Source organism: Crinia signifera, chromosome 7 (genome assembly GCF_055691185.1).
Source record: "Crinia signifera chromosome 7, ASM5569118v1, whole genome shotgun sequence".
Classification (NCBI taxonomy): domain Eukaryota; kingdom Metazoa; phylum Chordata; class Amphibia; order Anura; family Myobatrachidae; genus Crinia; species Crinia signifera.
In genome coordinates, this window is record NC_139223.1 from 15,934,831 (window position 1) to 15,954,966 (window position 20,136).

General features: G+C 50.3%; 1 protein-coding gene and 1 long non-coding RNA gene across 2 annotated transcripts in view; one reads left to right on the forward strand and one right to left on the reverse strand.

Moving 5' to 3' along the window:
- LOC146019832 (uncharacterized) overlaps positions 1-6,931 on the reverse strand; it is a 32,468-nt gene extending 25,537 nt beyond the window's left edge. Inside the window, exon 1 of the long non-coding RNA XR_014450674.1 lies at positions 6,761-6,931. This is a non-coding gene — a long non-coding RNA (uncharacterized LOC146019832). The remainder of the gene's footprint in view (positions 1-6,760) is intronic.
- Positions 6,881-20,136, forward strand: part of PAGR1 (PAXIP1 associated glutamate rich protein 1) — a 153,662-nt gene continuing 140,406 nt past the window's right edge. The window contains exon 1 of the mRNA XM_083152421.1: positions 6,881-6,890. The gene's annotated coding sequence lies outside the window, so the exon portion shown is untranslated. The remainder of the gene's footprint in view (positions 6,891-20,136) is intronic.

A 20,136-nucleotide genomic window follows, 5' to 3' on the forward strand; every position in this document is an offset into this window, starting at 1 on the left:
CCCCAAACTTGGGCATTCGGGTTAAAACCTGAGGATCCCGCTTTGTGCTCAGTTGATGCTTTCTTTAAGTCACTAGGACTCCTGTACGACGACCCGGACAGAGGAGCGTCTGCCGAGAGTCATTTGCGTGCTCTCAAACAGGGTCGAAATCCTGCAGAGGCATATTGCACGGAGTTCCGCCGGTGGTCAAATGACTGCGGTTGGAACGACCCAGCACTACGCAGCCAGTTCCGGCTGGAGCTTTCGGAAGCCGTTAAGGACAGTCTTATCCAGTATCCTGCACCAGAGACACTGGATAAATTGATGGAACTGTCCATCAAAATTGATCGACGTCTCAAGGAACGGAGATCTGAAAGGGGGTCAGGTCTTAGGCCCACGTCCCTTGGCTATGTGCCCTCGGAAGATGAGGAGGAGCCAATGCAAGTGGGTGCATCCCGTATCTCTCCGGATGAGAGAGCCCGCAGAATGAGTACCGGCTTATGTATCTATTGCGGGAACAAGGGGCATTTCCTGCGTAATTGTCCCAATAAATCAGGAAATGCCTCATAATGCTTTATTAGTTCCTGCCGAGATTCAAGTAGAGAAGGCAAAGATGTCAGTTACAGCCTTCATTGACAGCGGTGCAGCGGGAAATTTTTTAGACATTCAGTTTGCTGAGAAGCTGGGTATTCCCTTGTTACCTCTTGAAAAATCTATAATTATGCGGGGCTTAGACGGCAGTCCGTTAGCCAATGGAGTAGTTCTGCATCAAACTCCACCGATATCTTTACGTATCGGCATTCTGTATGCAGAGATCATATCCTTTTTATTAATTTCTTGTGCAGCAATTCCTCTCGTACTGGGTCATCCCTGGCTTAGAGTGCATAACCCGCAGATTGATTAGTGGACGGGAGAGATTGTGCGATGGAGTGATCATTGCTCGATTAACTGTCTTGAGCGGCCAGTATTGGGGGCGATGGTTCCTTTGGAAGGGGTACCGATTGCTTATGCAGACTTTGCAGACGTCTTTTCCAAAGGCGAAGCGGATGTCCTACCTCCCCATCGCCCATAAGACTGCACCATGGAGCTACATCCCGATGCACAGTATCCCAAAGCCCGATTATATTCCTTGTCCGGGCCAGAAACTCAAGCCATGAATACCTACATACAAGAAAACCTAGCCATGGGTTTCATCCGACCGTCAAGGTCCCCCTTGAGTGCGGGTTTTTTTTTCGTTTCCAAGAAGGATGGATCCTTGCGACCCTGTATAGACTACAGGGCACTCAACAAAATAACAGTTAAAAATACTTACCCTTTACCGTTAATCTCCGTGCTGTTTGATCAGCTCCGCAAAGCCAAGATTTTCTCCAAGATCGATTTGCAGGGTGCATATAACCTCATCCGCATTAAGGCTGGAGATGAATGGAAGACCGCTTTTAGCACCCAAACTGGGCATTACGAGTATCTCGTAATGCCTTTCGGTCTTTCCAATGCGCCGGCGGTCTTCCAAGACTTCATTAACGACGTCCTAAGGGACTTCTTGGGAAGCTTTGCGGTAGTCTATTTAAACATTCTGATTTACTCCAGGTCGTTGGAGGAGCATCGTAAACAGGTCCGTCTAGTGCTTCAAAAGCTCAGAGAGAATCGCCTCTTCGCAAAACCAGAAAAGTGCGAATTCGAGGTTTCCAAAGTTTCCTTTTTAGGATACGTGATTTCTCCTGAGGGCTTCTACATGCAGTAGCGCACGCAGGGGGGGTTTCTGAGTACCCAGAAAACCCCCAAGAAGTCTAAGGACTCTAGGCTGAAAGCTGAGGGTCCCCTCTTTCCATGGGTACAAACATTTTTAAAATCGCCCCTTGGGAACCGGAGATATCTGACTTCAAAACAGTGGTCCCCATCCAAGCCTGTTAATTGCTATTCCCAGTCAGATATTTCAGGTTCTGTCTGACTTGGAGTTTTGCTGTTGGTATATTCCAAAAGCTGGGACTCTCCCCCTTTGAATGACACTAGTAGCTTGTCTTTACTGTTCCCAGAACCAGAGATATTAGCCTTCCAGCAGCTGGTTACTGCTCCAGCTCCACACACCTGGTATGTAGTTTTATATACTCGTTGGCAGATTGCTCTGCCTCCTGAACTCTGATCCCCTAGTACCCAATAGCATTTGCTAGGTGGGATTCTCTAGTTTTATTTCCATTAAAATCTAAGAAATCTATTTCTGGGAACTGGAGATATCTGCAGTCAAGCAAGCTGTCCTCCCACCAGAAAATTATGAATAATAAGGCCACTCCACTATACACCCCTCCTCTGCGTATTAAACATCCTCTACCACCCTGGAAGTTATGTATCAGGGCCCCTTCATTCAGCCCAATGCCCCCTTCTCCCACCCCATCTCCCACCATAGTAAAGGGGTAATTAGTGGAAATTACTGATCCAGGCCCTACATGCTGAGCGGTTGATATAATACCCCCTACCACCCGCGGGACATCAAAGTTTCCCCCACCCCTACCACTGGAGGATCGGTAGGGGCCCCAATACATTGCTATGCCCAGGGGTCTACACTCCTGTTTTATATATATGTGTGTGTGTGTGTGTGTGTGTGTGTGTGTATATAATTATTATTATTATTTTTATAAATTTGAAACTACACATCCCAGCATGCTTTGCCACAGTTTTGCTATAAGAGAATGCTAAAACTATTGCAAAGCATGCTGGGATGTGTAGTTTCACAACATCTGGAGGGCCAACGTTGGACATGCCTGGTCTAGAGATAACCAGATCTCCGGACGCTAGGAGAGGGGATTTGCCATAAAGGGGGACATTTACCAAAATGGATTCGTAGAAAAAAGGTGTATTCGTAGGGAGAAATACACCTTTTTTTTACGAATTTGTATTTTTGGGATTTACAATCCCAAAAATACAACAATTCGTAGTCCTAAAGATGGAACATTCGTATTTGTATTTACAAATACGAATGTCTACACCATCGATAGAATACGACAGAAATCACCATTCAAAAGAATGGTGGTTTCTGATGTACTAAGCAGCCGTACTGATAATACGGCTGCTTAGTGGTGTAAAACACCCACGCAAATACGACAGGAAAATAGAACACCATTTTCATGTCGTATTTGCGTTTTAGCCTGCACGGATCAGTCAGATCCGTGCAGGCTTCAGTGTAAAAAAATAGAAAAATTAAATAAATAAATAAAAAAACGGCGTGGGGTCCCCCCCACAGCCGAAACCAGCACCAGGCTGACAGAGGCTGGAGCCGGTAATTAAAAATCAGGGAACCCGACAAATAGGGGTTCCCTGATTTTTAACAACCAGCCCCAGGCTCCTGCTCTGGGGCTGGTTCCCAAAATACGGGGGACAAAATGAGTAGGGGTCCCCCGTATTTTAAGAACCAGCCCCAGGCAAAACCAGCCAGCAGGCTAATGCCACAGCCGGGGGGAGACTTTTTATGCAAGTCCCCCCGGCCAAAGCATTAATCCTACCGACCAGTCAGCCTGGCCAGGGGCCCTGGGGGAGTGGGGACCCCCCCCAATAAAGGGGTGTCCCCCCTCCAGGACTTACCTGACCAGGCTGAAGCCTGGTGCTGTCCTCGATGCCCCTGGGCGGTGGGCATCGAGCTGATAAATGGTGTAAAAAAATAGATAAACTATTGTTTTTTACTGTGGCACTACAAGTGCCAGCAAGCCTCCCCAGCAAGCTGGGACTTGGAGAACCACAAGTCCCAGCCTGCTGGGCATTAAAGGGCCCGCTGGCACTTGTAGTTCCACAGTTAAAAAAATAGTGCACAAAACACACTGACACACATTTAAAATAAAACTTTAATACACACATTACACACATACTAATACTTGCCTATCTTCTTCCCGTAGGTAGCCCTGATGTCCTGATGTCCTCCGGTCCTGTGTCGGCGTTCCTCTTCATGTCGACGTCCTTCTTGAAGTCGACGTCCCTGTCGGCGATGGCGTCCGGTGTCCGGGTCCGACGAAATCCATGGAGGAAGCTGTGGAAGGAAACCATACTCACCTGTCCCAGCGCGACGTAGTCCAGCTAAGGGTCTTTGTAAAAAAACAAACCGAACACCCCGAAACCAGCCGGACACGGAGACGCACGGTGTTTACATCGTGCGGCTCCGCCTCCCGAATGCCGCTATTGGCCGCCTTGCGGCCTAGCGGCTCCTGATTGGCCGCTAGGCCGCAAGGCGGCCAATAGCGGCATTCGGGAGGCGGAGCCGCACAATGTAAACAAACACCGTGCGTCTCCGTGTCCGGCTGGTTTCGGGGTGTTCGGTTTGTTTTTTTGCAAAGACCCTTACCTGGACTACGTCGCGCTGGGACAGGTGAGTATGGTTTCCTTCCACAGCTTCCTCCATGGATTTCGTCGGACCCGGACACCGGACGCCATCGCCGACAGGGACGTCGACTTCAAGAAGGACGTCGACATGAAGAGGAACGCCGACACAGGACCGGAGGACATCAGGACATCAGGGCTACCTACGGGAAGAAGATAGGAAAGTATTAGTATGTGTGTAATGTGTGTATTAAAGTTTTATTTTAAATGTGTGTCAGTGTGTTTTGTGCACTATTTTTTTAACTGTGGAACTACAAGTGCCAGCGGGCCCTTTAATGCCCAGCAGGCTGGGACTTGTGGTTCTCCAAGTCCCAGCTTGCTGGGGAGGCTTGCTGCCACTTGTAGTGCCACAGTAAAAAACAATAGTTTATCTATTTTTTTACACCATTTATCAGCTCGATGCCCACCGCCCAGGGGCATCGAGGACAGCACCAGGCTTCAGCCTGGTCAGGTAAGTCCTGGAGGGGGGGGACCCCTTTATTGGGGGGGTCCCCACTCCCCCAGGGCCCCTGGCCAGGCTGACTGGTCGGTAGGGTTAATGCTTTGGCTGGGGGGACTTGCATAAAAAGTCTCCCCCCGGCTGTGGCATTAGCCTGCTGGCTGGTTTTGCCTGGGGCTGGTTCTTAAAATACGGGGGACCCCTACTCATTTTGTCCCCCGTATTTTGGGAACCAGCCCCAGAGCAGGAGCCTGGGGCTGGTTGTTAAAAATCAGGGAACCCCTATTTGTCGGGTTCCCTGATTTTTAATTACCGGCTCCAGCCTCTGTCAGCCTGGTGCTGGTTTCGGCTGTGGGGGGGACCCCACGCCGGTTTTTTTTTTATTTATTTAATTTTTCTATTTTTTTTTACACCTTGCAGCCTGCACGGATCTGACTGATCCGTGCAGACTGCTAGAAATAATTCGTATTAGCGGCCGTATATACGGCCGCTAATACGGATGGTTACACCATCGGAGGGTTACAAAGCAGTCGTATCTGACTGCTTTGTAACTGATCCTCCGGAACACGAGTTTGCATACGACTTAAACAGTCGTATGCAACCGTAGGGAAAATACCAATACGAAAAACTAGGTTTTTCATATTGGTAAATTTCCCCCTTAGTCACCACACGTAGGGCCTAATTCAGAGTTCATTTATTTATTTTATTTATTAACATAGTGAGAACTCCGAGAAATCATAGTCGCCTGTGAGTAAATAGCCGCTGCCCAGGTAGATTCACCCCTGTGTAAATATGCAAATGAATCACTAGTCGCCATCCACTTACAAATCCATATGAAATTCCTGAACCCTCGAACTATTTTTGCTGTCTGTGCCACTAATCTGTGACAGGCTGGAAGTGATCAGCGCTGACATCACAGACCTTCCTCATAAACACTTGGGAACGCATGTGTTTTTCCAACTGCTCCCAAAAAAACAGGGCATTGGGGACCAGTGGATTGAGGGTTGGAGCATAAAATGGATCAGTCTGACCAATTGTAATGTTGCTACAGCTCCCCATTGAAATGCACCAGATGTAACACCGCTAGCTCTGCCTTTGCATAGGAAAACACACAATGACATACTTAATAGACACATGTTTTTATAGATGACACAGCACAGTATGCCCTTATATACAGTATGTGACAATTGTTTTTATTGCGGTGCTAAGTAGTGGTCATCTAATGAAGCAATTCAATTGTGGCTTTTGGGAGTACATGAGTGAGTGGGTGGACACATTTCTACTCACATTCGCACAGAAATGTGTAAAAAGTATGTGGTTTGGAAACCCATACCAGGACTTTACATGGACCTTAAACCCCATAAACACTAGGCGACCCTGGCGGAGGACAATATAGTTAATCATATTGGCCACGGATGGCCGATATCGAGTGTACACACCAAACGATATCACTCAGTGATGTCTCCGGGACCTGCTGGTCGTTTGGCTATATAGCTAAAGTGACCTGCATGTTCAGCAGACATCAGTGGTCATTAAGGACCTGCAGGGGTGCGCCTCAATAATGATACTGAGTGTACACACTAGATAGTATTGCGTAAGAGATTGCTCAGAAGCCCCTTTCACTATATTCTCTAGTGTGTATGGGGCTTTACCATTTTGTATAGCTAAACTATGTTTTTAGGAGCAATAAGCACAATAATTATTGGTCCACCATAAACAATTTAATTGTACCATTGAGTGCCCAGTCATAAGCGCTGCATAAATAAAAAAAAAATGAATTGCCTCCATGGAGAGGTATACATAGACATGATGACACTGCAAAAGGGGGACACTGGGCTTTATGAGATTGTGACTGGAATTGCTGAGGCAATTAGAAGGGCAGTGGGTAGGTTGTGGAGGCTACGGGGAGACACTGGATGGGCTGGGTGGCAGATGACAAGGCAGTAATTATAGGGGTCACTGGACCAAGATGGGAACACTGACCTGCTGTGGTTACATTCCTAACTGACCTCGGCACAGTCTCACGGCAACATCCTGGGCGGCCCGTCAGCTTCAGCTGCTGGGGGCCTCTGGTCTGTCTGTTAGAGGCTAGCTGTGCTGCTGCCCGCCCATAACAAAATGTATTTCCCTGGCAGTCTGGCGTGTGTAGTTCGGCGGCTGCGTCGAATGGCTGTCCCCAGCCTATGACATCCATCTGAGGTAGGCAGTGTCAGAGGCTGAGCTGTGAGGACAGGAGGCGTGGCCTCTCTCCAGCTCTAGTATAAACGGCTTTGATAAACGTGCAATATTGTGAATGTAATGTTGTGCTGGCGGCCTGGCGATAAGAGCGCTTAACTTGAGAGCACCAGGGCATTTAGGAGGATCATGCGGCCCTAGATACAAATGACATAGCGGCCCAGGGGGCACTAGGCACCCTGCCCCCCAGCCCAGCCCGCCACTGGCTGCGGGGTAACACCCGATACCTAAAAGTAAGGACCACAGGTGTTATACGGTACACATGTTGGGACCACAGGTGTTATGCAGGACCTCAGCTGTTATACGGTAGACATGTAGGGACCACAGCTGTTATACGGTAGACATGTCGTGACCCCAGGTGTAATACGGTAGACATGTCGTGTCCTCAGGTGTTATACGGTAGACATGTCGGGACCACAGGTGCTATGCGGGACCCTAGGTGTTATACGGTAGAGAGTCTGGACCACAGGTGTTATGCGGGACCCCAGGTGTTATACGGTAAACATGTCGGGACCACAGGTGTTATGCGGGACCCCAGGTGTTATATGGTAGACATGTCGGGACCACAGGTGCTATGCGGGACCCTAGGTGTTATACGGTAGAGAGTCTGGACCACAGGTGTTATGCGGGACCCCAGGTGTTATACGGTAAACATGTCGGGACCACAGGTGTTATGCGGGACCCCAGGTGTTATACGGTAGACATGTCGGGACCACAGGTGCTATGCGGGACCCTAGGTGTTATACGGTAGAGAGTCTGGACCACAGGTGTTATGCGGGACCCCAGGTGTTATACGGTAAACATGTCGGGACCACAGGTGTTATGCGGGACCCCAGGTGTTATATGGTAGACATGTTGGGACCACAGGTGTTATATGATGGACATGTCCAGACCACAGGTGTTATATGGTAGACATGTAGGGACCACAGGTGTTAGGCGGGACCCCAGGTGTTACATGGTAGACATGTTGGGACCACAGGTGTTATACGGTAGACATGTTGTGACCATAGGTGTTATACGGTACATATGTCGGTACCCCAGGTGTTATGAGGGACCCCAGGAGTTATACAGTAGACATGTTATGACCCCAGGTGTTATACGGTAGACATGTTGGGACGACAGGTGTTAAATGGTAGACATGTCGGGACCACAGGTGTTATATGGTAGACATGTAGGGACCACAGCTGTTATACGGTACACATGTCGGGACCAGAGGTGTTATGCGGGACCCCAAGTGATATACGTAGACATGTCAGGACCACAGGTGCTATATGGTAGACATGTAGGGACCACAGGTGTTATACGGTACACATGTTGGGACCACAGGTGTTATGCAGGACCCCAGTTGTTATACGGTAGACATGTTGGGACTCCAGGGGTTATACGGTAGACATGTCGGGACCACAGGTGTTATACGGGACCCTAGGTGTTATACAGTAGACATGTCTGGACCACGGGTGTTATACGGTAGACATGTCGGGACCACAGGTTTTATACGGTAGACATGTCGGGACCACAGGTATTATGCAGGACCCCAGGTGTTATATGTTAGACATGTCAGTACCCCAGGTATTATACGGTAGACATGTCAGGACCACGGGTGTTTTGCGGGACCCCAGGTGTAATACGGTAGACATGTCGGGACCACAGGTGTTATGTGGGACCCCAGGTGTAATACGGTAGACATGGTGTGTACCCAGGTGTTATACGGTAGACATGTTGTGACCTCATGTGTTCTACGTAGACATGTCAGGACCACAGGTGTAATGCGGGACCCCAAGTGTTGTATTATAGACATGTCAGGACCTCAGGTGTTATATGGTATGCATGTTGGGACCACAGGTGTTATGCAGGACCCCAGGTGTTATACGGTAGACATGTAGGGACCACAGCTGTTATAGGGTAGACATGTCGTGACCCCAGGTGTAATACGGTAGACATGTCGTGTCCTCAGGTGTTATACGGTAGACATGTCGTGACCCCAGGTGTCATACGAAAGGTGTCGGGACCACAGGTGTTATGCGGGACCCTATGTGTTATACGGTAGACATGTTGGGACCACAGGTGTTATACGGTAGACATGTCGGGACCACAGGTGTTATACGGTAGACATGTCGGGACCACAGGTGTTATATGGTAGACATGTCGGGACCACAGGTGTTATTCGGTAGACATGTTGAGACCACAGGTCTTATGCAGGACCCCAGGTGTTATACGGTAGACATATCGGGACGGGACCCCAGGTGTTATACGGTAGACATGTCGGTACTCCAGATATTCTACGGTAGACATGTCAGAACCACAGGTGTTTTCCGGGACCCCAGGTGTTATACGGTAGACATGTTGGGACCACAGGTGTTATGCGGGACCCCAGGTGTAATACGGTAGACATGTCGTGTCCCCAGGTGTTATACGGTAGACATGTCGTGACCCCAGGTGTTATACGGTAAACATGTCGGGACCACAGGTGTTATGCGGGACCCCAGGTGTTATACGGTAGACATGTCGGGACCACAGGTGTTATGCAGGAGCCCCAGGTGTTATACGGTAGACATGTCGAAACCACAGGTGTTTTGCGGGACCTCAGGTGTAATACGTTAGACATGTCGGGACCACAGGTGTTATACGGTAGACATATCGGGACCACAGGTGTTATGTGGTAGACATGTTGGGACCACAGGTGTTATGCGGGACCCCAGGTGTAACACGGTAGACATGTCGGGACCACAGATGTTATACGGTAGACATGTCGAGACCACAGGTGTTATGCGGGACCCCAGGTGTTATACGGTAAACATGTCGGGACCACAGGTGTTATACGGTAGACATGTTGGGACCACAGGTGTTATGCGGGACCCTGGGTGTAATACGGTAGACATGTCGTGTCCCCAGGTGTTATACGGTAGACATGTTGTGACCCCAGGTGTTATACGTATTAGAGACCACAGGTGTTATGCGGAACCCCAGTTGTTATACGGTAGACATGTCTTGACCCCTGGGGTTATACGGTAGACAAGTCGGGACCACAGTTGTTATGCGGGACCCTAGGTGTTATATGGTAGACATGTCGGGACCACAGGTGTTATGCGGGACCCCAGGTGTTATACGGTAGACATGTCGGGACCACAGGGGTTATACGGTAGACAAGTCGGGACCACAGGTGTTATGCGGGACCCTAGGTGTTATACGGTAGACATGTCGGGACCACGGGTGTTATACAGTAGACATGTCGGGACCACAGGTGTTATACGGTAGACATGTCGGGACCACAGGTGTTATGCAGGACCCCAAGTGATATACGGTAGACATGTCGGTACCCCAGGTATTATACGGTAGACATGTCAGGACCACAGGTGTTTTGCGGGACCCCAGGTGTAACACGGTAGACATGTCGGGACCACAGATGTTATACGGTAGACATGTAGAGACCACAGGTGTTATGCGGGACCCCAGGTGTTATACGGTAAACATGTCGGGACCACAGGTGTTATACGGTAGACATGTTGGGACCACAGGTGTTATGCGGGACCCTGGGTGTAATACGGTAGACATGTCGTGTCCCCAGGTGTTATACGGTAGACATGTTGTGACCCCAGGTGTTATACATAGTAGAGACCACAGGTGTTATGCGGAACCCCAGGTGTTCTATGGTAGACATGTCAGGACCACAGGTGTTATGCAGGACCCCAGTTGTTATACGGTAGACATGTCTTGACCCCAGGGGTTATACGGTAGACAAGTCGGGACCACAGTTGTAATGCGGGACCCTAGGTGTTATATGGTAGACATGTCGGGACCACAGGTGTTATGCGGGACCCCAGGTGTTATACGGTAGACAAGTCGGGACCACAGGTGTTATGCGGGACCCTAGGTGTTATACGGTAGACATGTCGGGACCACAGGTGTTATGCGGGACCCCAGGTGTTATACGGTAGACATGTCGGGACCACGGGTGTTATACAGTAGACATGTCGGGACCACAGGTGTTATACGGTAGACATGTCGGGACCACAGGTGTTATGCAGGACCCCAAGTGTTATACGGTAGACATGTTGGTACCCCAGGTATTATACGGTAGACATGTCAGGACCACAGGTGTTTTGCGGGACCCCAGGTGTAACACGGTAGACATGTCGGGACCACAGATGTTATACGGTAGACCTGTAGAGACCACAGGTGTTATGCGGGACCCCAGGTGTTATACGGTAAACATGTCGGGACCACAGGTGTTATACGGTAGACATGTTGGGACCACAGGTGTTATGCGGGACCCCAGGTGTAACCCGGTAGACATTTCGTGTCCCCATGTGTTATACGGTAGACATGTCGTGACCCCAGGTGTTATACGGTAGACATGTTGGGACCACAGGTGTTATGCGGGACCCCATGTGTTATACGGTAAACATGTCGGGACCACAGGTGTTATACGGTAGACATGTTGGGACCACAGGTGTTATGCGGGACCCCGGGTGTAATACGGTAGACATGTCGTGACCACAGGTGTTATACGGTAGACATGTTGGGACCACAGGTGTTATGCGGGACCCCAGGTGTTATACGGTAAACATGTCGGGACCACAGGTGTTATACGGTAGACATGTTGGGACCACAGGTGTTATGCGGGACGCTGGGTGTAATACGGTAGACATGTCGTGTCCCCAGGTGTTATACGGTAGACATGTCGTGACCCCAGGTGTTATACGTAGTAGAGACCACAGGTGTTATGCGGAACCCCAGGTGTTGTATGGTAGACATGTCAGGAACACAGGTGTTATGCAGGACCCCAGTTGTTATACGGTAGACATGTCTTGACCCCAGGGGTTATACGGTAGACAAGTCGGGACCACAGGTGTTATGCGGGACCCTAGGTGTTATACGGTAGACATGTCGGGACCACAGGTGTTATGCGGGACCCCAGGTGTTATACGGTAGACATGTCGGGACCACAGGGGTTATACGGTAGACAAGTCGGGACCACAGGTGTTATGCGGAACCCTAGGTGTTATACGGTAGACATGTCGGGACCACAGGTGTTATGCGGGACCCCAGGTGTTATACGGTAGACATGTCGGGACCACAGGTGTTATACGGTAGACATGTCGGGACCACAGGTGTTATGCAGGACCCCAGGTGTTATACGGTAGACATGTCGGTACCCCAGGTATTATACGGTAGTCATGTCAGGACCACAGGTGTTTTGCGGGACCCCAGGTGTAACATGGTAGACATGTCGGGACCACAGATGTTATACGTTAGACATGTTGGGACCACAGGTGTTATGCGGGACCCCAGGTGTAATACGGTAGACATGTCGTGTCCCCAGGTGTTATACGGTAGACATGTCGTGACCCCAGGTGTTATACGGTAGACATGTTGGGACTACAGGTGTTATGCGGGACCCCATGTGTTATACGGTAAACATGTCGGGACCACAGGTGTTATACGGTAGACATGTTGGGACCACAGGTGTTATGCGGGACCCCGGGTGTAATACGGTAGACATGTCGTGTCCCCAGGTGTTATACGGTAGACATGTCGGGACCACAGGTGTTATACGGTAGACATGTCGGGACCACAGGTGTTATACGGTAGACATGTCGTGTCCCCAGATGTTATACGGTAGACATGTCGTGACCCCAGGTGTTATACGTAGTAGAGATGTGCAGACTCGGATTCCGGAGATCCGAGCCCCCACGGACGTCATCATTCCGAGCCTGGTTCTGAGCAGCGCTCGGAGATTCCCGCCTGACTCGGGTCCGTCCTCTTGGTCAGAACGCCATCTCCCGGCGCCGGATTTCGCGAGGCTTTAAAAGCGGCTGCTGCGCCCGCCATCTTCACTCCAGTCTAGTAGTGGGTTGGGAGAGGGTGTGTTGGTGCTGCTGCTGGGGCTTAAACTTGACCTTGACCTTGAGCTTGAACGCAATATTTTTCAATCTCTGGGGCTGTCTCTCAGTGCTGCTGTGTAGTCTAACTGTGTACTTGTAGCACTATTGTCTCCTCTGTGTGGTCTACCTCTGGTGTGCTGTGCTGCAATTAATTATTTTATTCGCTGGGGCTGTCTCCCTCAGTGCTGCTGTGTACTCTGTTCTCCTCTCTGCTTAGGAGAACAGTCTAACTGTGTACCTGTAGTACTACTGTCTCCTCTGTGCTGGGGCCTACCTCTGGTGCTGTGCTGTGCCTGTAATATTATTATATTATATATTAATTAATTATATTATATATATAGTCCACTGGTGCTTCCTGCACTGAATCTGCCAGTATTATTTAGTTACTCAGTCCACTGTTGCCACTGACAGTGCTACTGCCTACCTAGTGTACCTACCTAGTACATACTAGGCTGCTATATCTAATTTAATTAAAAAATAATACGTGTGCTGTGTGGGACTGTAAAAAATAATTCCATGCTGCTGGTGCACTGACGCGTGCCACTGAGTGCCACTGCCAAGCAGTACCTAATAATAAAATGAATTATTATATAAATTCTGCTGGAGCACTGCATAAAGCTACTGGTGGTGTGTAATATGAATAACTACCTTTTGTGGTGACCACTGGCAGTGCTACTGCCTGCCTGCCTACCTACCTAGTACCTATTAGTTTATTTTCTCTACCAGCTAGGCTGCTATATTATTAATAATTAATTTAATTGAATTATATATAGTCCACTGGTGCTGCCTGCCTGCACTGAATACTGTGAATAGAGGTTGCCAGTATTATTTACTCAGTCCACTGTTGCCACTGGCAGTGTTACTGCCTAAGTGCCCCTACCTAGTAGTACAAGTACATACTAGGCTGCTATATCTAATTTATGAAAAAAAAAAAAATCCATGCTGCTTGTGCACTGATGTGTGCCACTGAGTGCCACTGCCAAGCAGTACCTAATAATAAAATTAATTATTATAAATTCTGCTGGTGCACAATACTAGTATTGCTGACGTATCTACCTGTCTTGTGCCTAGTACTACTGTCTTATCTACCTGTCTGGTGCCTAGTACTGCCATATCTACCGTCTGGTCTGGGGCTCACTGCCTAATACTGCCGTACCTGTGTGGTCTGGGGCTCACTGCCTAATGCTGCCGTACCTGTCTGGTCTGGGGCTCACTGCCTAATACTGCCGTATCTACCGTCTGGTCTGGGGCTCACTGCCTAATACCGCCGTACCTGTGTGGTCTGGGGCTCACTGCCTAATACTGCCATACCTGTGTGGTCTGGGGCTCACTGCCTAATACTGCCGTATCTACCTGTCTGGTCTAGGGCTCACTGCCTAATACTGCCGTATCTACCGTCTGGTCTGGGGCTCACTGCCTAATACTGCCATACCTGTGTGGTCTGGGGCTCACTGCCTAATACTGCCGTACCTGTGTGATCTGGGGCTCACTGCCTAATACTGCTGTACCTGTGTGGTCTGGGGCTCACTGCCTAATACTGCCGTGTCTACCTGTCTGGTCTGGGGCTCACTGCCTAATACTGCCGTATCTACCTGTCTGGTCTGGGGCTCACTGCCTAATACTGCCGTATCTACCGTCTGGTCTGTGGATCACTGCCTAATACTGCTGTACCTGTCTGGTCTGGGGCTCACTGCCTAATACTGCCGTACCTGTTTGGTCTGGGGCTCACTGCCTAATACTGCCGTACCTGTGTGGTCTGGGGCTCACTGCCTAATACTGCCGTGTCTACCTGTCTGGTCTGGGGCTCACTCCCTAATACGGCCATATCTACCGTCTGGTCTGGGGCTCACTGCCTAATACTGCCGTACCTGTGTGGTCTGGGGTTCACTGCCTAATACTGCCATACCTGTGTGGTCTGGGGCTCACTGCCTAATACTGCTGTACCTGTGTGGTCTGGGGCTCACTGCCTAATACTGCCTTACCTGTATGGTCTGGGGCTCACTGCCTAATACTGCCATGTCTACCTGTCTGGTCTGGGGCTCACTACCTAATACTGCCGTATCTACCTGTCTGGTCTGGGGCTCACTGCCTAATACTGCCGTATCTACCGTCTGGTCTGGGGCTCACTGCCGATACTGCCGTACCTAATACTAGGCTGCTATATCTAATTTATGAAAAAAAAAAAAATCCATGCTGCTTGTGCACTGATGTGTGCCACTGAGTGCCACTGCCAAGCAGTACCTAATAATAAAATTAATTATTATAAATTCTGCTGGTGCACAATACTAGTATTGCTGACGTATCTACCTGTCTTGTGCCTAGTACTACTGTCTTATCTACCTGTCTGGTGCCTAGTACTGCCATATCTACCGTCTGGTCTGGGGCTCACTGCCTAATACTGCCGTACCTGTGTGGTCTGGGGCTCACTGCCTAATGCTGCCGTACCTGTCTGGTCTGGGGCTCACTGCCTAATACTGCCGTATCTACCGTCTGGTCTGGGGCTCACTGCCTAATACCGCCGTACCTGTGTGGTCTGGGGCTCACTGCCTAATACTGCCATACCTGTGTGGTCTGGGGCTCACTGCCTAATACTGCCGTATCTACCTGTCTGGTCTAGGGCTCACTGCCTAATACTGCCGTATCTACCGTCTGGTCTGGGGCTCACTGCCTAATACTGCCATACCTGTGTGGTCTGGGGCTCACTGCCTAATACTGCCGTACCTGTGTGATCTGGGGCTCACTGCCTAATACTGCTGTACCTGTGTGGTCTGGGGCTCACTGCCTAATACTGCCGTGTCTACCTGTCTGGTCTGGGGCTCACTGCCTAATACTGCCGTATCTACCTGTCTGGTCTGGGGCTCACTGCCTAATACTGCCGTATCTACCGTCTGGTCTGTGGATCACTGCCTAATACTGCTGTACCTGTCTGGTCTGGGGCTCACTGCCTAATACTGCCGTACCTGTTTGGTCTGGGGCTCACTGCCTAATACTGCCGTACCTGTGTGGTCTGGGGCTCACTGCCTAATACTGCCGTGTCTACCTGTCTGGTCTGGGGCTCACTCCCTAATACGGCCATATCTACCGTCTGGTCTGGGGCTCACTGCCTAATACTGCCGTACCTGTGTGGTCTGGGGTTCACTGCCTAATACTGCCATACCTGTGTGGTCTGGGGCTCACTGCCTAATACTGCTGTACCTGTGTGGTCTGGGGCTCACTGCCTAATACTGCCTTACCTGTATGGTCTGGGGCTCACTGCCTAATACTGCCATGTCTACCTGTCTGGTCTGGGGCTCACTACCTAATACTGCCGTATCTACCTGTCTGGTCTGGGGCTCACTGCCTAATACTGCCGTATCTACCGTCTGGTCTGGGGCTCACTGCCTAATACTGCCGTACCTGTGTGGTCTGGGGCTCACTGCCTAATACTGCCGTACCTGTGTGGTCTGGGGCTCACTGCCTAATACTGCCGTGTCTACCTGTCTGGTCCGGGGCTCACTGCCTAATACTGCTGTATCTACCGTCTGGTCTGGGGCTCACTGCCTAATACTGCCGTATCTACCGTCTGGTCTGGGGCTCACTGCCTAATACTGCCGTACCTTTGTGGTCTGGGGCTCACTGCCTAATACTGCCGTATCTACCGTCTGGTCTGGGGCTCACTGCCTAATACTGCCGTACCTGTGTGGTCTGGGGCTCACTGCCTAATGCTGCTGTATCTACCGTCTGGTCTGGGGCTCACTGCCTAATACTGCCGTATCTACCGTCTGGTCTGGGGCTCACTGCCTAATACCGCCGTACCTGTCTGGTCTGGGGCTCACTGCCTAATACTGCTGTACCTGTGTAGTCTGGGGCTCACTGCCTAATATTGCCGTACCTGTGTGGTCTGGGGCTCACTGCCTAATACTGCCGTGTCTACCTGTCTGGTCTGGGGCTCACTGCCTAATACTGCCGTATCTACCGTCTGGTCTGGGGCTCACTGCCTAATACCGCCGTACCTGTCTGGTCTGGGGCTCACTGCCTAATACTGCTGTACCTGTGTAGTCTGGGGCTCACTGCCTAATATTGCCGTACCTGTGTGGTCTGGGGCTCACTGCCTAATACTGCCATGTCTACCTGTCTGGTCTGGGGCTCACTGCCTAATACTGCTGTATCTACCTGTCTGGTCTGGGGCTCACTGCCTAATACTGCCGTATCTACCGTCTGGTCTGGGGCTCACTGCCTAACACTGCCGTACCTGTGTGGTCTGGGGCTCACTGCCTAATACTGCCGTACCTGTGTGGTCTGGGGCTCACTGCCTAATACTGCCGTGTCTACCTGTCTGGTCTGGGGCTCACTGCCTAATACTGCTGTATCTACCGTCTGGTCTGGGGCTCACTGCCTAATACTGCCGTACCTGTGTGGTCTGGGGCTCACTGCCTCATACTGCCATATCTACCTGTCTGGTCTGGGGCTCACTGCCTAATACTGACGTATCTACCGTCTGGTCTGGGGCTCACTGCCTAATACTGCCATACCTGTGTGGTCTGGGGCTCACTGCCTAATACTGCCGTAACTACCTGTCTGGTCTGGGGCTCACTGCCTAATACTGCCGTAGCTACCGTCTGGTCTGGGGCTCACTGCCTAATACTACCGTACCTGTGTGGTCTGGGGCTCACTGCCTAATACTGCCATATCTACCTGTCTGGTCTGGGGCTCACTGCCTAATACTGCCGTATCTACCGTCTGGTCTGGGGCTCACTGCCTAATACTGCCATACCTGTGTGGTCTGGGGATCACTGCCTAATACTGCCGTAACTACCTGTCTGGTCTGGGGCTCACTGCCTAATACTGCCGTAGCTACCGTCTGGTCTGGGGCTCACTGCCTAATACTGCGGTGTCTACCTGTTTGGTCTGGGGCGCACTGCCTAATACTGCCGTATCTACCGTCTGGTCTGGGGCTCACTGCCTAATACTGCCATACCTGTGTGGTCTGGGGCTCACTGCCTAATACTGCCGTATCTACCTGTCTGGTCTGGGGCTCACTGCCTAATACTGCCGTATCTACCGTCTGGTCTGGGGCTCACTGCCTAATACTGCCGTACCTGTGTGGTCTGAGGCTCACTGCCTAAAACTGCCTTATCTACCTACAATACCGTGTGGAATTTGGTAGGTAATCAAGGCGCTTTGCAAACATTCAAGGTGAAACCCAAAAAACAAAAGAAAAAAAACACAATAGTGTAATATGGTTTTAACAGTACATAACAGTTCAATTAAAACTCGTACCGAATTAAATGGTCTACATATGAGGTAGACAATAAGGCGTAGGGAGGGACATATGCTTGTCACAATGGAACCAAGAACTCCTCTCACTTTCTTTAGATGCTGGTGAATCTCAAACGGATAAGAGAAACATTCAATTATGTCCACAAATGATTGTAGACACAAAAGCATAAGATGTAAAACCACCACAGGCGTCCCTGGATACTGGCTGTAAGGTGAAGTCCGTCCGGTCCCCTTCCAGAGTGTTTTCAAACGACCACTGCCAACCGGTTTCGATACCTTGCGGTATCTTTCTCAAGGCATACCTGGTACTGTACGTGAAGAGGTGGCTCCTTCCACCATTTGCAGTACGCCCTCTGCATATGCTGGAAGGATCACCCACAGTCTAGTTCCAGATTTTATTAGGAGGAGGATATTGATGTAGCTGGCACTGAGGAGGAAGTTGTCGAGGAGGATGGAGAGATGGTTTGCTTAAATGACGCACCAGGGGGGAATGAGGCACCTGTGGGGGAAAAAGTTGTTGTCCATGGGATGAAAAAGCCCATCGTCATGCCTGGACAAAGGACCAATAAATCCACCTCTGCGGTCTGGAATTTTTTTTATCCGCATCCGGACAACAAAAGTATTGCCATTTGTAGCTTATGTAAAACTCCAATAAGCAGGGGTAAGGATCTTGCCCACCTAGGGACAACCTCCCTTCAACGTCACCTAAAGAAGCGTCATGGTTCAGTGTTTAGTTCAGAAAGTGCGGCTAGCAGTCCAGCGACACCTAAATCACTTGGTCCTCCTTTTGGAGCCAAGTGCCTGAAAAGCACACCACCAACTCCCTCCTCGACAAATTCCTCCTCGATCCGGATAGGGGGGAGTCCTGCAGTCCATCTCACCTGCATGAATGACTCCATAGATTCCTCCGGAGGATCCTGCAGCTCTACGCCTACTACTACTGCCGCTGCTGCTGCTCCTGGAAGTCAGTCATCATCCCAGAGGGGAAGTCGTAAGACCGCTACATCTTTCACTAAGCAATTGACCGTACAACAGTCGTTTTCCATGAGGATGAAATACGACAGCAATCATCCTATGGCAAAGCGGATAACTGCAGCCTTGACAGCTATGTTGGTGTTAGACGTGCGTCCGGTGTCTGCCATCAATGGAGTGGGATTTAAAAGGTTGATGCAGGTATTGTGTCCCCGGTACCAAATCCCGTCTAGATTCCACTTCACTAGGCAGGCGATACTCGCGATGTACAGGGACGTCAGAAAAAGTGTCCTCTGTGCCCTGAAAAATGCGGCTGTACCCACTGTCCACTTAACTACAGACATGTGGACAAGTGGATCAGGGCAAACTAAGGACTATATGACTGTGACAGCCCACTGAGTAGATGCATCGCCTTCCGCAGCAGCAGCAGCAGCATCTCCTGCACGCCAGCTCCTTCCAAGGCAGGCTACGCTGTGTATCACCGGTTTCAAGAAAAGGCACAATGCCGACAACCTCTTAGAGAAACTAAGGGAAATCATCTCCCTGTGGCTTACCCCCCTTAGACTCTCCTTGGGATTTGTGGTGTCGGACAATGCCAGTAACATTGTGCGGGCATTAAACATGGGCAATTTCCAGCACGTGCCATGTTTTGCCCACACAATAAATTTAGTGGTGCAGCATTTCTTAAAAAATGACAGGAGTGTGCAGGAGATGCTTGCGGTGGCACGCAAAATTTGCGGACACTTTCAGCATTCTGCCACTGCCTGCCAAAGGCTGGAGCGGGAGCAAAAACTCTGCAACCTGCCCTGCCATCAGCTTAAACAAGAGGTGGTGACGCGCTGGAACTCCACCCTCTATATGCTGCAGAGGATGGAGGAGCAGCAAAAGGCCATTCAAGCCTACACGGCCACCTACGACATAGGCAGAGGAGCGGGGCTGCACCTGACTCAAGCGCAGTGGAGGCTGATTTCCGTGTTGTGCAAGGTTCTCCAGCCGTTTGAAGTAGCC